This window comes from Cervus canadensis, chromosome 11, assembly GCF_019320065.1.
Source record: "Cervus canadensis isolate Bull #8, Minnesota chromosome 11, ASM1932006v1, whole genome shotgun sequence".
In the NCBI taxonomy this organism is placed as follows: domain Eukaryota; kingdom Metazoa; phylum Chordata; class Mammalia; order Artiodactyla; family Cervidae; genus Cervus; species Cervus canadensis.
In genome coordinates, this window is record NC_057396.1 from 75,512,562 (window position 1) to 75,533,052 (window position 20,491).

Consider the following 20,491-nt stretch of genomic DNA (forward strand, 5'->3'; position numbering starts at 1 on the left):
CTTCTCCTTTGCCTTTGATATTTCCCATTATCGGGCTCTTTTCCAATGAGTTGGCTCCAGTGAGTCAGGCTTGCTTCCCATCTAACTCAGCTCCTTGGGACTGGCCAGTTTCTCTGAGGTTCCAGAACAGGGAGGGATGAAACAGGGTCTATGACCCTGGAGTGGGTGTGGCCAGCGTTCAGTACCCTGTGGAGAAGGCAGGATGGCCACTCCCTAGTGAGATCCATGAATCTTCCGGAGGGTGTCTAACCATCTGCTCTCCTTGTGATGCTGGCTGTCTCTGACCAGCTCCAGCTGGAGACGCCCTCAGCCTGTCTTGAATTCTTTCTGCAAGGGAAGGCCCCTCGTTTGCCTCATTTTGGTTCCTCTCACCTTGCCCCAGGTTGTCCCTGGGAGTGACGTCTTGAGAGCATCACACTCGGTGATTGACGCTGTCAGCCACTGGAGCGGCTGAGTTTCCCACTGAAGGTCCCAGTGCCAGGCTGAATCCCCACCTTGTTGCAATGTCCCTCCCTCGAAGACCTTTGCTGCTGTGGTTTAGTCCCTAAGTCACGTCCGACTCTTTGCGAGTCCATGGAATGTAGCCAGCCAGGCACTTCTGTCCATGGGATTTCCCAGGCAAGAATATTGGAGTGACTTGCCATTTCCCTCCTCAGGGGATCTTCCTGACCCAGGGATCAAACCTGCATCTCCTGCACTGGCAGTTGGATTCTTTGCCCCTGAGTCACCTAGAAGCCCAGGAAGTCCTTTAGGGTTAGTTTAAATGAATTTGAGATGCTTGAGAACATGATGAACATCTAGGAGATTCAGAGTGATTTATCCCCTTTCTGTCTGTAAGCAGGAGACTTTAGAGATCATCTCTGTTCCGCATAGACCAGACCTGAGGTCCAGCAAGGCCAGCTTTTCTCAGGTGACAGAAGCAGTCATCGGTAAGAGTAACCACTCATTCATGCTGACCATTGACAGGGACCTTGATCCACTGTAGCTCAGCGCTTTGGCTGCCTGGCAGGGACCACAAACTGGTCTTTGTTTCAGCACTTATGGCTTGATCTGCCCCTAACTTTAGCTGCACTTCCACCCAATGGAAGGTTCTAGATCTTCCGGTGCCCGGTGGGCTCTGGGTGCTCTGAAGACGTGTAGAGAAAAATTTAATTCAAATGCTCTTGAGAGAGGTAACGCTTTGACTGGATTTCCAGTCTCCAGCAGACTTTTGCTCTGTTGTGTCCAGACGGTCTTAGGTGAAGGCAGAGAGGAGAGAGCTGGGCTGGTTAGAGGGCAGGGTGTGTTTGCAGAGGGCAGGGTGTGTTTGCAGAGGGCAGGGTGTGTGTGGGGCTGTGGGAGCTGGACGCCTGGTTTCCCCGGCAGACATTGCTGTGTTGTCGGCTGCTCCTGCCCTCAGCCCTCTGCCTGTCTTCCCTCCGTGCTTCTCCAGATTCTCACCAAATTTCTGGGGAACCTGTCTACTCCTTAGCCTGTGACCTGGTTGACTAGGGCTTTGAGGCAACCTTCGCTCAGCAACTGGTGAAGTTAGGAGGCAGAGCCTGGGATTATAGGGCAGTGAGGAGGGGTTGGCATCCCTCTCTTGCTTCCCTGGTCCCCTGTGCCTCCTTGGCTGAAAGGGAAATTATCGTTCAAAGAAAACTTTCTCATTAAGTGAATGGCTTATTTTCATGAAACGATTGCAGTCCTTAACCTCCTGAGTCGGAGACGGTAGGAGACTGGCTGGAGCTTGCTCTATTCTTAGTTTATGTGAAGGTTAATTTTATGTGTCCATTTGGCCAAGCAAAAGGATGCCTCGCGAACTCATAAAGCGTTTCTGGGCACCTGTGAAGGGTTTCTGGAAGAGATCAGCTTTATAATTGGGGACTGAGTAAAGAAGGTGACCCTCTCCAGCATGGTGGGCAATAGCCAGTCATTTGAGGGCCTGAAGAGACCAACAGGGTCAAGAAGGGGCGACTCGACTGTTTTGGTTGGAGCTGGGAGTTCTGCTCTCAGACATTGCTCTTCCTGGTTCCCGAGCCTTCAGATTCCCACCACGGCTTTCATCGGTGGCCCCCTGGGTTTTAGTTTTTGGATTCAGACTGAATTACAGCACTGTCTTCTCCTACTTCTCCAGCTTGCAGATGGCAGATTGTGGATCTCAGCTTTCATAATTGCATGAGCCAACTCTTATAATAAATCTCCACTTTTATCTCTCTGTATATATCCTGTTGGTTCTGCTTCTCTGGAGAAGCCGATACAGCATGTTAAGAAAAATGATCTCAAACCTGTACAGAAAGCCGGGAGATGATTCCAGCATGATTACTAGGCATTGATCAGTAGGTTCACCCGTGGATTAGCTAGTTTTTTCAGAAAGCATTTTGCTTTGACATCTGTGAATTTACAGGTGAAAGTTTTATCTGGCAGAGTTTCAGTTTCCTTGGCTTCTTCTCAGGGCTCAAGCCCAGCTCTGGGGCCCTCAACGCAACCTGCCTGAATTTGCCCCCTTTCCCCTCCCTTTCAGAACCTAAAATGGTCACAGTTTGTTTTTTCCCATTTCCTCATTTACATCATCCACATTTCTAAGCCCATGCTTTCCCCCATCCCTGAATGAGTCATAAACTGAAGTCATTCAGCGGATTAAGGAGCTCAGACTGAGCTGAGCAGGCAGAGCATGAACACATGCGTAGGCCTCTCCCGCCACTTCCAAGTCCCCGGGAATGTTCGCAGGAGTTTGGGGACACCACCACACCTAGACCGGGGTTCAAGCTAATTTCATCTGTGTCCTCCAAAGATACGGAGCCTCAGCTGACGTCTGGACTTCACAGTAAATTGCACCTCCATTTCCTTCTCTTAAATCAGTAAGACTGATGTCTGTTTCAATAAAAGAAAGGTTTTGTCTAAAAACATAGTTTCTGATTGAAAAAAAGATTATATGGTCTTTCGGCCTGTAATATCGCTTCATTGGTCATTTACACAGAAACGATAGCTCACTGCTGCTTTAGAGCAGGTTTTAGTCCGAGGCTGATTAGAGATCTCTGTTCTGGCCCCCATTCTCAGCTGCAAAGTCGAGTGACTACTCTCTTCCTTCTGCGGTCAGACACCACGTGGATTATTCCTTCAATAGTGTTTATTCAGAAGGGCAGCATACCTTGTAGAGCCTTACAGGGAAGGTTGCTTTGGTTGAGATATGTTGTTTTCACTGTTTGGCATTCAATGAGCCTTTCTATATCTGAGAACTCTCAAAACAGGAAGAAGATAGAATCTAGCTCCCCCTTCTACCTCCCGGGGCCCTGTAAGAAGAAGTACGGATGGAGGAGATGAGCATATGTATGCTATCTATGCTGAATGTAGTTAATACATCAAGAGATATAGAGTAGGCCAAGAAAGGCAGGATTGCATTTTTTTTTTTTCCTTCCAGATTGAGTTGGTGTAGTGTATACTTGGTTACCAGAATACTTAGAGCTTTGGGACTTTGAAATGGTTAATATTCATGATGTGTAAAACAGCATGAGACATAACTGCATGATCTTAATAACATAAATACGGATGCTTGGTTGTGAAAATGTACAAATGACACCTAGAAGGACGCGTCAAATGGTAAACTGCTTGTGATTATGAATGACTTTGCTTTTTGCTTCTTGTGCTTTTTGCTTTCCTATTAGGCACATGTTAACTTTTAAGAAACAAATGTTAAAAACCTTCAAAAAAGAGATAGAATAGCTACGCTGCCAGACAGGTGAATGCTCCTGCTTAGGACCTGAGCTCCGAGGAAATGATGAGAGGTCTGGGATCAGCAGGAGACGACATGTGGTTGGATGCTCTCGAGGGTGGTGCGGTGGCCAGGACAGGCGGCCCTGTCCAGCGTCTGAGTGTTGCTGAAAGCGCAGGGCAGTGATGCCAGCCACAGCCCTGGAGAGCGCACAGACGTGAAGCTGCCGACGGTGGCATCCTTCACAGAGCGCCCTGCGGCAGGGGCTTGGCTGTGTCTTGCCACTCTTGGCTCTCGTCCCGGCTGGGTTCTCTAGGCTTCTCTTCTACCCTGTGGTCTTCTGGAGGCCTCTCTAACAGATTCTTTTTCTGCTCAGGCGAAGAACCCTAGGCAGTACAGCAGCCTTGACGTCTTTATTCCTTAGGCTGTAGACCAGCGGGTTCAGCACGGGGATCACGATGGTGTAGAACACAGAAAAGATCTTGTTGTAGGCTGAAACACTTTCCGGGTTGGGTTGGACATACACAAGGAACACAGACTCGTAGAAGAGGCAGAGGGCGGTGAGGTGGGAGGTGCAGGTGGAGAAGGCCTTGCGCTGGGCCTCCAGGGACCTCATCCCACAGGTGGTGACCAGGATGTAGGCATAAGAGACCAAGATGACTGAGACTGTGGGCACAGTGATCAAGGTGGAAAAGATGAGCAAGATGACGTTGGCCACAGTGGTGTCTGAGCAGGCCAGATGGAGCACAGGGGGGATGTCACAGGAGTAATGGTCAATGACGTTTGGGCCACAGTATGGCGAGCTGAAGACATTCCCTGTCTGCACTGCTGAGATGAATACCCCGCAGCATAGGTGAGCCCCACCAGCTGGACACACAAACGCTTGGACATGATCCTGTGGTAGAGAAGAGGGTGGCAGATGGCCACAAATCGGTCACAGGCCGTGATGGACAAGAGCACACACTCCCCGGAGCCATGGAGGGTCATGAGGGCCATCTGGACCACACAGCCCTCGAAGGAGATGGACTGGTCAGTGGTGAGAAGGCTGATCAGCAGCCTAGGCGTGAACAAGGAGGAACTGCAGACGTCAAGGAAGGAGAGCACGCCCAGGAGGAAGTACATGGGGGTGTGGAGGCTGGTGCTGGCCCGGATGACATCGATGAGGCCCAGGTTGCCCACCAGAGTCACCAAGTAGATCAGCAGGAAGGTGGCAAAGAGGAGCTCTTTCTGGTCTGCCCGGCCTGTGAGCCCCAGCAGGATGAATCTGGGCACTGTGGTGTGGTTCTGTACCGAGGCCATTCCACTGGTGTGTTTCCCACATGACAAAGAAGAAGAGAAACAAGGTTGACTCTCTCATCCAAGGGGCAGCCTTTAATGTCTGTGTGCCCAGTTGCTCAGTGATGTCCATCTCTTTGCGATCCCACGGACTGTGGACCACCAGGAGAGCCTGGATTTCCCTGGCAAGAATACTGAGGTAGGTTGCCATTTCCTACTCCAGGGGATCTTCCTGACCCAGGGGTAAACCCTTGTCTCTTGTACCTCCTGCATTGACAGGTGGGCTCTTTACCACTGCACCATCTGGGAAGCCTGTAGCCTTTAATGTCTCCCACTAACCCCGCCACAGAGCCACCAGACCTTGCTCAGGACTGGGAAACAGACTCCTGGAGGCACAGACAGAACCTTGTGCACCAGGACCCAGGAGAAAGGGGCAGTGACCCCACAAGAGACTGACCTAGACGTGCCTGTGAGTGCCCAGGAGTCTCCAGCAGAGGCGTGGGTTGGCGGTGGCCTGATGCAGGGTAGGGATCACTGAGTGTAGCAGCGTGTGCATGGGGCCTTTTGAAGGAGGTCGCCATTATCCTCATTACCTCCACCATATTTGGCCCCAGGTAAATAACAGGGAGGGAAACAGCCCCACCCATCAACAGAAAATTGGATTGAAGATTTACTGCGCAAGGCCCCGCCCATCAGAACAAGACTCAGTTTCCCCCTCAGTCAGTCTCTCCCATCAGGAAGCTTCAAAAAGCCTTTTATCCTTCTCCATCAGAGGGCAGACAGAATGGATACCACAATCACAGAAAACTAACCAGTTTAATCACATGGACCACAGCCTTGTCCAACTCAATGAACCCATGGCCCATGCCGTGTAGGGCTACCCAAGACAGACGGGTCATGGTGGAGAGTTCTGACAAAATGTGGTCCACTGGAGAATGGAATGGCAAACCACTTCAGTATTCTTGCCTTCAGAACCCCATGAACAATGTGAAAAGGCAAAAAGATAGGACACTGAAAGAACTCCCCAGGTCAGTAGGTGCCCAATATGCTACTGGAGATCAGTGGAGAAATAACTCCAGAAAGAATTAAGGGATGGAGCCAAAGCAAAAACAACACCAAGTTGTGGATATGACTGATAATGGAAGCAAGGTCCGATGCTGTAAAGAGCAACATTGCATAGGAACTTGGAATGTTAGGTCCATGATCAAGGCAAATTGGAAGTGGTCAAACAGAAGATGGCAAGGGTGAAACTTGACATTTTAGGAATCAGCAAACTAAGATGGACTGGAATGGGTGAATTTAACTCAGATGACCATTATATCTACTACTGTGGGCAGGAATCCCTTAGAAGAAAGGGAGTAGCCATCGTGGTCAACAAAAGAGTCTGAAATTCAGTACTTGGATGCAGTCTCAGAAATGACAGGATGATGTCTGTTCATTTCCAAGGCAAACCATTCAATATCATGGTAATCCAAGTCTATGCCTTGACCAGTAATGTAAGACCTAGAACTAACACCAAAAAAAGATGTCCTTTCCATTAAAGGGGACTGGAATGCAAAAGTAGGAAGTCAAGAAACACCTGGAGTAACAGGTAAATTTGGCCTTGGAGTACAGAATGAAGCAAGGCAAAGGCTAATAGAGTTTTGCCAAGAAAACACACTGGTCATAGCAAACAACCTCTTCCAACAACACAAGAGAAGACTCTACACATGGACATCACCAGACGGCCAACACAGAAATCAGACTGATTATATTATTTGCAGCCAAAGGTGGAGAAGCTTTATACAGTCAGCAAAAACAAGACCAGGAGCTGACTGTGGCTCAGATCATGAACTCCTTACTGCCAAATTCAGACTTAAATTGAAGAAAGTAGGGGAAACCACTAGACCATTCAGTTATGACCTAAATCAAATCCCTAACGATTATACAGTGGAAGTGAGAAATAGATTTAAGGGACTAGATCTAATAGACAGAGTGCCTGATGAACTATGGGCAGAGGTTCATGACATTACACAGGAGACAGGGATCTAGACCATTCCCAAGAAAAAGAAATGCAAAAAAGTAAAATGGCTGTCTGAGGAGGCCTTACAAATAGCTGTGAAAAGAAGAGAAGTGAAAGGCAAAGGAGAAAAGGAAAGATATTCCCATTTGACTGCAGAGTTCCAAAGAATAGCCAGGAGAGGTAAGAAAGCCTTCCTCAGTGAAAAGAAATAGAGGAAAACAATAGAATGGGAAAGACTAGAGATCTTTTCAAGAAAATTAGAGATACCAAGGGAACATTTCATGCAAAGATGGGCTCAATAAAGGAGAGAAATGGTAGGGACCTAACAGAAGCAGAAGATATTAAGAAGAGGTGGCAAGAATACACAGAAGAACTGTACAAAAAAGATCTTCACGACCCAGATAACCACGATGGTGTGATCACTCAGCTAGAGCCAGACATCCTGGAATGTGAAGTCAAGTGGGCCTTAGGAAGCATCACTACGAACAAAGCTAGTGGAGGTGATGGAATTCCAGTTGAGCTATTTCAAATCCCGAGAGATGACACTGTGAAAGTGCTACACTTGATATGCCAGCAAATCTGGAAAACTCAGCAGTGGCCACAGGACTGGAAAAGGTCAGGTTTCATTCCAATCCCAAAGAAAGGCAATGCCAAAGAATGCTCAAACTTCTGCACAATTGCACTCATCTCACACGCTCAAAATTCTCCAAGCCAGGCTTCAGCAACAGGTGAACTGTGAACTTCCAGATGTTCAAGATGGATTTCGAAAAGGCAGAGGAACCAGAGACCAAAGAGAGTTCCAGAAAAACATCTATTTCTGCTTTATTGACTATGCCAAAGCCTTTGACTGTGTGGATCACAGTAAACTGTGGAAAATTCTGAAAGAGATGGAAATACCAGACCACTTGACCTGCCTCTTGAGAAATCTGTATGCAGGTCAGGAAGCAACAGTTAGAACTGGACATGGAACAGCAGACTGGTTCCAAATAGGAAAAGCAGTATGTCAAGGCTGTATATGGTCACCCTGCTTATTTAACTTATATGCAGAGTACATCATGAGAAATGCTGGGCTGGATGAAGCACACGCTGGAATCAAGATTGCTGGGAGAAATAGAAATAACCTCAGATATGCATATGACACCATCCTTATGGCAGAAAGTGAAGAAGAACTAAAGAGACTCTTGATGAAAGTGAAAGAGGAGAGTGAAAAAGTTGGCTTAAAGCTCAACATTCAGAAAACTTAGATCATGGCATCTGGTCCCATCACTTCATGGCAAATAGATAGGGAAACAGGGGAAACAGTGTCAGACTTTATTTTTTTGGGCTCCAAAATCACTGCAGATTGTGACTGCAGCCATGAAATAAAAAGATGCTTACTCCTTGGAAGAAAAATTATGACCAACCTAGACAGCATATTAAAAAGCAGAGACATTACTTTGCCAACAAAGATCCATCTGGTCAAGGCTACAGTTTTTCCAGTAGTCTTGTATGCATGTGAGAGTTGGACTATAATGAAAGCTGAGCGCTGAAGAATTGATGCTTTTTAACTGTGGTGTTGGAGAAGATGCTTGAGAGTTCCTTGGACTGTGAGGAGATCCAACCAATCCATCCTAAAGGAAATCAGTCCTGAATATTCATGGGAAGGACTGATGTTGAAGCTGAAACTCCAATACTTTGGCCACCTGATGTGAAAAACTGACTCATTTGAACCTGATGCTGGGAAAGATTGAAGGCGGGAGGAGAAGGGGACGACAGAGGATGACATGGTCGATGGCATCACCGACTCAATGGGTTTGAGTAAACTCTGGGAGTTGGTGACAGACAGGGAGGCCTGGTGTGCTGCAGTCCATGGGGCCACAAAGATTTAGACACGACTGAATGACTTAACTGAACAACTGAAAAGTCACTTCTCTTAGTAGCAAACTGCTCTGCAAATCCCACACCAATCCCGTGATGTCACAGTCCGGCTTTGTGTGATGATGTCATTGTGTGATGTCATTGTGTGATGTCACACCATGTGTGCTAAGTGTCTCCTGTCCCTCTTAAGACAATGTCTAAATTTTTTATCTTTCAGATGTTCTCTGTGAAACACCTCCATGCTACCCTGCTTTCCATTTACCCTTTAGCAAATCTCAACGACTTACTTCTACAAGCATACCATGTTATTGCAAATGTCTAAGTTTTCACAAATTCTATATTATCCTCTTGGAATATCCTTGGGTCTCTCTGTATCCAGCTTGAGGTCTGTTCCCTTCCTCTCTCCCCTGAATTTCACAGATACTCCTTTAGCTGAATTAATGGGATCATACTTTAACATAAAAAATTCCCATCCAATATTACTCAGCCACAAAAAAAGAATGAAATAATTCCAGCAACAAGGATGGACCTAGAGATTATCACACTCATTGACCTACCAGATGTGGGTCTGGTTCCCGTTCCTCCACACTTGGTGATGTGATCCTGGCAAGTCACTTGGAGAAAGCTGGGTCCTATGGGCTCATCTGCAAAGTGCAAAGAACAGCTCTTGGCTGGGTTTTGGGATTCACAGATGGTAAAGACAGAGGTACTTTGAAAAGAACGAGGTGCTTATAATAATCCTGGGTACTGGTGGAGGGCAGAAGAGATATTATGATGGAGGAAACAAATATTTGTTGAACGTCTGCTCTGGGCTGTTCTCCAGACTGGGGGCTCCCCTACCCTGACCTCATTTGAGAGGTGAGCAACCTGCTTGAGGTCCCAAATGATGACCTCATGTTTGAACCTGGGTGACCACAGAGACAGGAACTGATGTCATCCCTTCTTCATTGGGTAGGAATCACAGCCTCAGGAAAGAAAGCAACTAACAGCAGCTAAGAAAGAACTTCACGAGAAGTTATAGAGAAAAAGAGTGCTGTGATGTGCTTAGCTGCTCATCTGTGTCTGACTCTTTGTGACGCCATGGACCACAGCCTGCCAGGCTCCTCTGTCCATGGGGATTCTCCAGGCAAGAATACTGGAGTGGGGTGCCATGCCCTCCTCCAGGGGGATCAACCCAACCCAGGGATCAAACCCAGGTCTCCCAGATTGCAGGCAGATTCTTTACTGACTGAGCCACCAGGGAAACCCAGAGAAGAATAGTAAAACCCATTAATTCAGGCAGCCTAAGCCAGATACCTAAGCTACAAATAACTCGGGAGAACAGAACACATCCTAAGTTTAGTATGAGCTCCTTACAAGAAGACCTTTCAAGGGAAGTCATTGTTCTCCCACCTGAAGTCTTCAGACATAGATTCCAGCTCAGCCCCCAGTTATAGGAGGATCCTGGACTTTCCCCCTTCGCCCAGCCTCCAGCCTTCAAGGGTGACCCAGGGGTGCAGCAGGTCTTCCACTTCCAGAGCACTCGATTGGCAGTTCCTGCCCTCAGTGGACGATCTCTTGGACTCCATAAGGGAAATCAGGACCCCAAGAGCATCCAGCCTCTGAGGACACACCTTTCGGGGTCTCCCAGCAGTGACACAAGGCAGAGCTACTCTGATCCCTTTCCAAGAGTTGACTCAGTGGGGGACTCACCAAGAGGGTAAATGAAAATGTTGAGTGAATCAATTTCATTGAATTTTGGGGCGGATGGAGGTACAGTGAGAACAAGGGGATTGCCTTTCAATTTTAATTTCTGTTTTCTTTTTGAATGGAAATAGGTTGCTATGGTACAAAATTCAGAAGGGACTACAGTGAAAATAAGTCCTCCCATCCTCTTGCTTATAAGTCTCCAGTCACTCACCTCTCTTCATCAAATCTACCACGCAGTTGTGGATTTTTCCATGGTTAGTCATTGTTTAGATGATCAATATATATATACTCCTTTTCTTTTAAAATATACAAATGGCAGCAAGCCATGTCCATTGTTCTGAATCTTGTTTTACTTTTTAAACCACGTATCTTGGAGATCTTTCCATGTTAGTAATTAAGTATGGTCCACTTTTCCCCCAAAGATATATTATGGACATTCCTTTTACAAAGTCTCCTGCTGAGGGATATTTAGGTTGCTTCTCTTTTACAGTTACCAATAGTACTTGTCTTAAAGTGCCTTTAGATTAAAGCAATTTGGAATCTAGAGGCATGAAGTGAAGTCACTCAGTCATATCTGACTGTTTGCAACCCCATGGACTGTAGCCTACCAGGCTCCTCCATCCATGGAATTTTCCAGGCAAGAGTACTGGAGTGCGTTGCCATTCCCTTCTGCAGGGGATCTTCCCAACCCAGGGATTGAACCTGGGTCTCCCGCATTGTAGGCAGACGCTTTACCGTCTGAGCCACCAGGGAAGTCCGTGGTGAAGAATCATGAAGCTGCAATAAAAATATTGGCGTGCGACCTCTGATTTGGTTACCATTCAGAGAGCTCCCAGTCTTGCTGGACTTTCCACCATTTCCTTTTTGGGGGGAAGAAGAAAACTGGTGGTTCTTGGAGGGGCCTTTGGAGAAGGCAATGGCACCCCACTCCAGTACTCTTGCCTGGAAAATCCCATGGACAGAGGAGCCTGGTAGGCAGTCCATGAGGTCGCTAAGAGTCGGACATGACTGAGCGACTTCACTTTCACTTTTCACTTTCATGCGCTGGAGAAGGAAATGGCAACCCACTCTGGTGTTCTTGCCTGGAGAATCCCAGGGACAGGGGAGTCTGGTGGGCTACCGTCTATGCGGTCACACAGAGTCGGACACGACTGAAGTGACTTAGCAGCAGCAGCAGGGGCCTTGCTTGCCTTCATTTTGCTTCATTTTCTTTTCCCTCCTGGCCAGAAGGAACCGATGTTCACAAACTGTGGGCGCTGGTCTCCAGCATCTGGCCACCAAAGAGAGCCTGCACGCCTGTGGCATCTCTGGGTGCTCCTGAGAAAGGCAGAGTCTGGTCCTCCCAGCCCACCAGCATTTTCACAGGATCCACAGTTGACTCCTGGTTTGCTTAGAGTCTGAGACACTCTGACTAAGCAGCCTGAGTGGGTTTGGCTCTTGTGCCAGTTAGCTGCTGGTGGGAAGGACAGAGGTGAGGAGGCTCCTGGTCCCCCATTTGTCAGACTCTGTGTTGAGGCTGATCCAGAAGGGACCAGACATTTGGTGGGAGCGTCTGAAAGTGATTTGGGAGGGTGAGGAGGGGAATGTCATGATTTGCTGGAGGGGAAAGCCCCTGAGAACCAGACATTTTCCTTCTAGTCTGAGTGCGAGGGTGTCAGAGAGAAGCCTTCCTAGGGGAGGTCTCCAGCCTTGCGCAGGAGCGAACATCACTGTCCTCCTTATTGGACTTTCTGGTTGATATATATGTCCAAAGAACAGAATCAGCACTTGCTTGAACTAGTTTTTTTTAGAAAATATTTTTTTATATAAGTGAGTAGAAGATAAGTATGTAACTTAAGAACCAAGACTAAGGGCTGCCTCACTGATGAGATGTCATTGGACCACATACAGTTCTGAGGCCAGGAGGACGTGCAGACTTTGAAAGTATCACGTGGAAAACCCAGCTCTGTGGAGTCATGGCGGACATCTGATTGGCCTAGAACAGCTGGGGGACAGGAAGATTCTACAGCACTCTTCCCACAGTCCCCCCCCATCTCCCAACCATTGCAAATGCACCACCGAATAGGTGACCGTTCACTGCTTTTTAGAAGAGCTTCTTCAGTCCTTCGCTGGAGCCTGAGGCTGCTGGCTTGGTCCTGGAAAGGCTATTGCCTAGAAGTTAAGAGCATGGGATTTGGGATTGGCCAGATCCAGATGGCACCCCACTCCAGTCCTCTTGCCTGGAAAATCCCATGGACGGAGGAGCCTGGTGCGCTGCAGTCCATGGGGTCGAAAAGAGTCAGACACGACTGAGCGACTTCACTTTCCCTTTTCACTTTCATGCATTGGAGAAGGAAATGGCAACCCACTCCAGTGTTCTTGCCTGGAGAATCCCAGGGATGGCAGACGCTGGTGGGCTGCTGTCTATGGGGTCGCACAGAGTCGGACACGACTGAGGTGACTTAGCAGAAGCAGCAGCAGCCTGCCCTTAGTCCTTTTGTGACCCGGGGCAAGCGATTTAACTTCACTCAGATTTTCCTTCTGCATGGTGGTACCTACCATTAGGGTTGCCATGGGGACTTAACAAGATGATGCATTTGAAGCCCTTGTCAGCGTGTTTGGCAGACAGTAAATACAGATGGTCCCTGACTTTCGATGATTCAACTTAAGTCTCTTGAACTTTATGATGATACAACAGCAATACACATTCAGTAGAAACCACACTGTTAGTTTTGAGTTTTGATCTTTTCCAGCCTCTCAGCATGCTGTAAGATCTTTCTCGTGATTCTGAGTAGGGGCGGTGATCACAAAACAACCGATACACTTACAGCCATACTGGACCGAGACAATCATTCTGGTGTTTACTTTCAGTACAATATTCCATAAACCACAGGAGCTATTCAACACCCTAGTAGAAAACAGACTCTGTGTTAGATGATCTCCCTTAAATGTAGGCTAATGGAAGTGTTCTTAGCACCTCTGAGGCAGAGCGGCCTAAAGCTATGATGTTCAGTAGGTTGGGTGTATTAAATGCATTTCAACTAATGATATTTTCAACTTATGCTTGGTTCACTGGGACTAACCTTACTGTCAATCAAGGAAGATCTAGATTCAAGGCTTGTTATTAATGCTAAGTGGGCGCTTGAGGGTAAGTGGGGCGATGGGAAGCCCAGGAGAAGAGGTGGGGGTCACCTGTGAGGGTCACCTGTGCACTCACTGACCTTCGGGGGAGCAGGGACCATCCCCGAGTCCAGTCTGGAGGCCCGGGGCTGTGACCGTCCCTCCCTGTGACGCTGGTGCATCCAAGCTGCTTCCGATGTCTCCTCCTCTGAAGCCTCTGGATGAGGTCTCATCAGCCCTTTCCACCTGGGCCCGTGGGAATTGCCTCATTTCCGGGTGTCCCAGGGGCTGAGCAGGAAGCCAGGGACTGGTGGTCTGGGACACCCAGACAGTGATGCCTGGAGACTCAGATCCTGTTGGACCTGGGGTCTGGGAACCTCGGGAGCCCAGCCCAGGGCTGACCCTCCTGACTCACCGAGTCTCTCCCCTGAGGGCCCCCACCCGGAGCTTAATGAACGTGAGCCTCCCGAGAGCAACCTCTGCCCAGAAATCCAGCGGGGAGCGCTCACAGCGCGGTCTTCCGAGGGGCCCGAGGCTATTATTTTTGTTTGTCTCTTGAACAGCGGAGAGGTGGTTAGTGATCTTTCCCTCTCTCATAAGACAAACCTGAGACCCCAGGAAGGCTCACTCATTTTTTTTTTTCTGATCTCACAGCAAATCACTGGTAGTAACTGGTAAAATCTGGCAATGGTTTTTTTCACCATTTCATTTTCATAAAATCCTCAGAGATCTGATCAGCAAACATTATTGTCCACATATTATGGAAGGGGAAAACAGAGGCTCAAGGAAGCGAAATGACCAGTCCACGGTCATAACTGATAAGTGTCAGAGTTGGGACCCAAAGCCAGGCTCTTTAAACCTTTGATCTTTGCTTCCTCCACAGCTCCCGGACTCCAGGAGTTCAGTCATCCTGGAATTACTTGATGTTACGGGTCTGGTTTAGAGGAACCATATTTTAAAGGAGAGGCATATGCAATTTCAGCATCCTAGTCTTTGCCACAGCCCCACTGTCCTTGATAAGGTTTCTGTCCTGCTCATCAGCAGCAGATTCTGACAAGAGAATCCCTACTCTTTTCCCTGGAGGATTATGACCCCTGCAGTAATGGAATCCTGTTTTGTTTTTTTTTTTTAATTTAATATAATTTAAAAATATCATTTAAGTATGCATACGATTGAAACTACATTTGGTGTTTTTCTTTTCACTTTATGTTTTTGCTGCACTGCGCGGCATGTGGGGTTTTAGGTCCCCCACGAGGGACTGAAGCCCTGCCCCCTGCACTGGAGGCATGGAAGCTTAACCCCAGGCCCCAGGGAAGTCCCCGGGGTCCTGTCTGTCATCAGACCCGGAGCCTGTTGCTGAATTCCAAAGGGTGTTTGCAGGGTGCTGCCCCCCACCCCGCCCACTGTCACTTGTTGCTCTGGGGGCTCTCGGCCTGCATCTCTCCCCATTTTTAAACTTATTTTTTAAATTGGAGGGTAGTTGCTTTACGATGTGTTGGTTTCTGTTGCACAGCAATGGACCCAGCCATAATTGTACATGTATTTATATTTACACACCCTCGCTCCTGAGTCTCTGCCCCCCCCCCACCCCGGGTCATAACTGAGCCCCAGGCTGGCCCCCGTGTTGTACGGCAGCTCCCCACCGGCTGCCTGTCTCACACGCGGCCGTGTAAGCATCTCACTGCTGCGTTCTCGGCTTGTCTCTCCTTCCCTCGCTGCGTCCACAGGTCCGCTCTCTACGTCTGCATCTCCACCCCTTCCCTGTAAACAGCTTCCTCAGTGCTGTTTTTCTAGATTCCACATTTGTGCATTAATATACCACATTTGTCTTTCTCTTTCTGGGTTACTTCACACTGTGTGACAGGCTCTAGGTTCCTCCATCTCACGACAACTGTCGCAAATATCTCCTTTTTCACGGCTGAGTAATATTCCCTCGGACATACGTGCCACATGTGCTTTATCCATTTACCTGTTAATGGACATCTCAGGGGCTTCTGGGTTCTGGCTGTCGTAAATAGTGCTGTTTTGAGCATTGGCGTACATGTATCTCTTCAAATTGTGGTTTTCTTGGGGTATATGGCCAGGAGTGGGATTGCTGGATCTTATGGTAGTTTTACTCCTAGTTTTTTTTTTAAAAGAATCTCCGTGCTGTTCTCCATAGTGACTGCATCGGTTTACATTCCACCGACAGTGCAAGAGGGGTCCCTTTCCTCTCCTCATTCTCACCCATCTCTGGCTCAGTATCACCCCTTCGGGACCCCTCGCTCACTCTTCCTTCTCTGTGACTGTCACCTCCTGGAGCTCCAGTGACGCTGACTGCTTGTCCCAAGTTAGCCCTGTCATTACCCCAGGCTGGGGTGTTCTCCTGGGTGGCCGGCCTTTCCTTCTCGCAGCTGCTGCTCCTGGATCTGTCCCCGGTCACCTGTAACATCCCACCTCTTCTCCCTGTGAGTTTCTGTGACTTCATTTTCCGTTTCTTTCTATCTGGTGGCAGGGGCCTGAGTCATGGCCGAGGGGCCCTGAGATGTGACAGCCCTTTGCTTTCTGTATCTCGAGGCTCAAGCTGAACATCCTTCTGTCCGAGGGACCTGCAGCGCATGTTTGTATTATTTAAGAAAAATTCCACCCCAGGATGTAAGAGAGAGTAAGGAGAGCACCAAGGAGCCTCAAGAAAGGAAGTAGAGTGTGTGTGATGAATGTTTATAGCCAGGCATGAAAGGACTGTGAAACCGTGCATATTTATGAAGCAATGAGGCGGTTTCACAAAGCACTCAGAATGCATGAGCTTGTAAATTGGCACCACCGGGTGATGCCCATTTTTGGTCCCACTTGTTTTCTGCCCAAGACATGGAATTAAAAGGCACGGTTGCTTAGCAAGTCGCTGCAGAGCTAGAGCTCTGGGCGAGGCTTACTTGCTCCTGCTTTTTTCTGACGGGCACCTGTGGGCTCCCGGCACCTTCGGTCCTCCGGCGTCCTCGTCTGCCCTCGGCTCAGTGTTCCCCTGATCATAGGTCAGCGGGAACGCAGGCGTGTCAGAGAAGGAGGAGAGTGACAGGATGGGAGTTGGAGGCACACGCACACACACACATACACACACACAACAGAGGTTCAGGTAATGCGGTTCTTTCATCCTGCTTGAACGGTTTCCTAAATTTGTCCCTTTCCTCTTGATTCTCCACGCATTTCTATTATTGATTGAATACATCATTCGATTTGAGCATCTTCATTTGGCTCATGAACCTTTCTGCTCTGTAAGCTCTCGGAGGCTGTGGTTGCAGCAAGGATATTTCCCACATAGCAAGTCCACTTTAATTAAAGTCCACTTTAATCCCATCCTATAAGCTCCAGCAGGTTCTGTCTCATTGGGAATTCTATGTGAGTGTGGGGATGAGGCAGGCTTGCACGAGGCACATGAAAAGATGACAAGGGGGTGAGACAGAGATTAGAAGTGAATTCTGGGTCCTGTGCCCCGAGTTTGTTTGGGGGACAATTTTGCCATAGCTGGCAGCTGGCTCTCTGTGGGGGCTCTGCTTGCGTTCCTTTTCAATTTCTCCATCCATCCGCAGCCTGGTACTCGGAATCTCAGCTGCTTCTCATTCTACTGAGTTTCCTGTTCTGAATCTGGGAAGCCGGCTCCTTTCTCCGTCCTGGGGTTTCCTGGGGCAGAGTCTGAGGCTTCAGAAGAGCCAATGAGAGTGGCCATGTGGTGGTGCTGCTCCAAGGGGACGGAGGAAGGGTTGGCCCTTTCCCTGGGCAACTGGAGACCCTGTGTCTCCTGCCACACTGAGCAATTAGTATGCAAGACGGATGTTTGGTAGGTAGCTTGTTTGTGTGCGGGAAATCCAGCCTCTGGACTCTTGAAGCTGAGACGGAGCCCTGGAGTGGAGAGCTTTGGAGAGGGTGTGAAGACGTGAGAAGGAATTCCCTGGTGGTACAGTGGTTAGAACTCCGTGCTTTCATTGCTGTGGCCCCAGGTTCAATCCCTGGTCGGGAAACTAAGAGCCCACAAGCCACCTGCTGCACCCCCTCCCTCCCCCTCCACCAAAAAAGAAAGAGAAAAGAAGAAATGGAAGGCATGGGAGGCACTCTAGAGAGACCTTGCAAGTCCGTCTGCAGGGCTGGACTCCTGGGTGCCCTATGGGTCGTGACTCGGACTCCCACATGCCATCAGCTATTACCCCCGTCTTTCTCAAGCACCTCCTTCATTGCCCCTGTATACTGCGCAGGGGCACGCATGGCTCCCTGAAGTTTTACTGCATAACCTGAGCAGGCCAGAAGCAGAATGGCTTAGCTTCTCTTCTAATCATGATCTTCAATCTACTCTGATATTTTTTTCCCCATTCCTTGATGATATCTTCATCATGAATCATCACCTTCAGGTACAAAAGCAAGGGCTCAAAGTAGATTAATCGCTGGCCCTGATACCTCACCTCTCTCTGTGTTCATGTACCTTTCTCTGAGGAATTTAGGACCATTGGGAGAGTTTAGTCAATCGTCCAAGAGTTCTGACACCAACCTCAAAGGTTTAGGGTCCAACTACAAAGTTGGAGAGTCGAGTCCACACAAACCACTCTCATGAGTGATGCCAACTACAAATTCGAAGGGGTTCCCAAACCTACGCTCAAATTAGATAATTCTGGAAAGAACTCACAGAACCCACTGAAAACTTATACTAAGAGTCACGGTCTATTACAGCAAAAGGATACAGATTAAAATCAGCCAAGGGAAGGGATGCAGAGGGCAGAGTCTGAGAGGGCCCCAAATATAAAGCTTCTGCAGCCCTCAGGACGTATCGCCTGCTGGACATTGGAGGTGACAAGAGCATTGCCAAACAGGCAAGCTCACCCGGGCTTTGAGGTCCAGAGTTTTTATGGGAGCTTTTTTTTTGCAGTATAGTTGATTTTCAATGCTGTTATTTTCAGCAAAGTGGTTCAGTTATACATATCTGTCTTTTTTTGACTCTAGGTTATTGTAAGATATTGAATACAGTTTCCTGTGCTATAAGTAGCTCCTTGTTGTTTATTTTCTATATATAGTAAGATGTATCTGTTAATTCCAAGATCAAATCAGCCAATACTAAAGGAAATCAGTCCTGAATATTCATCGGAAGGACTGATGCTGAAACTGAAGCTCAAATACTTCGGCCACCTGATGTGAAGAGCTGACTCACTGGAAAAGACCCTGATGCTGGGAGAGATTGAAGGCGGGAGGAGAAGGGGACGACAGAGGATGAGATGGCTGGATGGCATCACCGCCTCAGTGACTTGAGTTTGCGCAAACTCCGGGTGATGGTGAAGCCCAGGGAAGCCTGGTGTGCGGCTGTCCATGGGGTCACAAAGAATCGGACGTGACTAAGTGACTGAACGGCAACGGTGTGTGTCTGTTAACCCCGAGTTCTTAATTTATCCCCCCCAACTTCATGCACCCCTTCTCCACTGGTAACTGTAAGATTGCTTTCTATGTCTGTGAGTTTGTTTTATGAGTAAGTTCACTTGTATCATATTTTAGATTTCACACATAAGTGATATCATAGGGTATTTGTTTTTCTCTAACTTCACTTCGTTTGATAATGTCTAGGTCCATCTATGTTGCTGCAAATGGCATTGTTTCATTCTCTCTTATGACTGAGTAATATTCCATTATATATATATCTTAATCTTCTTTATCCATTCATCTGCTGACGGGCACTAAGTTGCTTCCATGTCTTGACTATCGTAAATGGCGCTGCAATGAACTTTGGAGTGCATGTATTTTTTCAAATTATGGCTTTGTCTGGATATGTGCCCAGGAGTGCTATTGCCGGATCATAAGGTAGCTAGCTCTACGGTTACTTTTTAAAGGAACGTCCATTCTGTTCTCAATAGTGGCTGCACCAATTTACTTCCTATCAACAAGCTAGGAGGATTCCCTTTTCTCCACACCCTCTCCAGCATTTATTATTTGTAAGCTTTTTGATCATGGCCATTCTGACTGGCGTGAGGTGATACCTTAATGTAGTTTTGATTTGAATTTCTCTAAAAATTAGCAATGTTGAGCATCTTTTCATGTGCCTGTTGACTATCTGTATTTCTTCTTTGGAGAAAAGTCCATTTAGGCCTCCTGGTGTTTTCACTTTCTTGATGTTTTTTGAAAAACAGATGCTCTTCACCTTTAATAAAGTCTATATAAAATTTAAACTGAGCTTGTCTCTTTCCACAAAATTTTGCTGGATTTGGATTGGAATTATATTGACTCAATTGGTCAATCTGGGGAAAACTGACATCCTTCCAATAATGAGTATATGGAACATGAGTGTAATGTATCCATCAACTTATTTAGGTTTTCTTTAATTATCTAAGTCATATTTTGTAGTTTTCTGTTGGGGGTCGTACATATTTGATTTTGGTTAGGTTTATTTCTAGGTATTTTAAGTCTTTAATGTAATTGTAAATGGTAAAAAAATTTATTTTTCCTGTTTTTATTGCTGTGCCTGTTTGTTGCTTAGTCCTGTCCAACCATTTGAGACCCCAGGGACTGTAGCCCACCAGGCTCCTCTGTCCATGGAATTCTCCAGGCCAGAATACTGGGGTGAGTAGCCATTCCCTTCTCCAGGGAATATAGTCACTACCCAGGGGTCGAACTCAGGTCTCCTGCATTGCAGGCAGATTCTTTACTGTCTGAGCCACCAGGTGAAATTAATTAGGTGAAGCACGTCTTGTCTGGGGAAGAAGCTATACTGAAATGGTTAATGGAAAATACAGAGTTCTGGGATTAGAGACGCAGGTTGTTTCAGGCAAACAATTAGATTGTTCCACTCAGAGAATGGGGCATATTGTACCAAGCAGGGGAGAAATTTTAAGCGGGTATGTGGGTCCACACTGGTCTGGGTATTCAAGCTT

The 20,491-nt window shown here is 47.6% G+C and overlaps 1 non-coding gene and 1 pseudogene across 1 annotated transcript; both read right to left on the reverse strand.

Annotated features, from left to right (window-relative positions):
- Positions 1 to 4,043: 4,043 nt before the first annotated feature.
- Positions 4,044 to 4,990, reverse strand: LOC122450643 (annotated as a pseudogene).
- Positions 4,991 to 11,195: 6,205 nt separating this feature from the next.
- Positions 11,196 to 11,267, reverse strand: TRNAC-ACA. Its single transcript has one exon. It is a non-coding gene; the product is annotated as a tRNA-Cys (tRNA).
- Between the last annotated feature and the right edge of the window lie 9,224 nt (positions 11,268 to 20,491).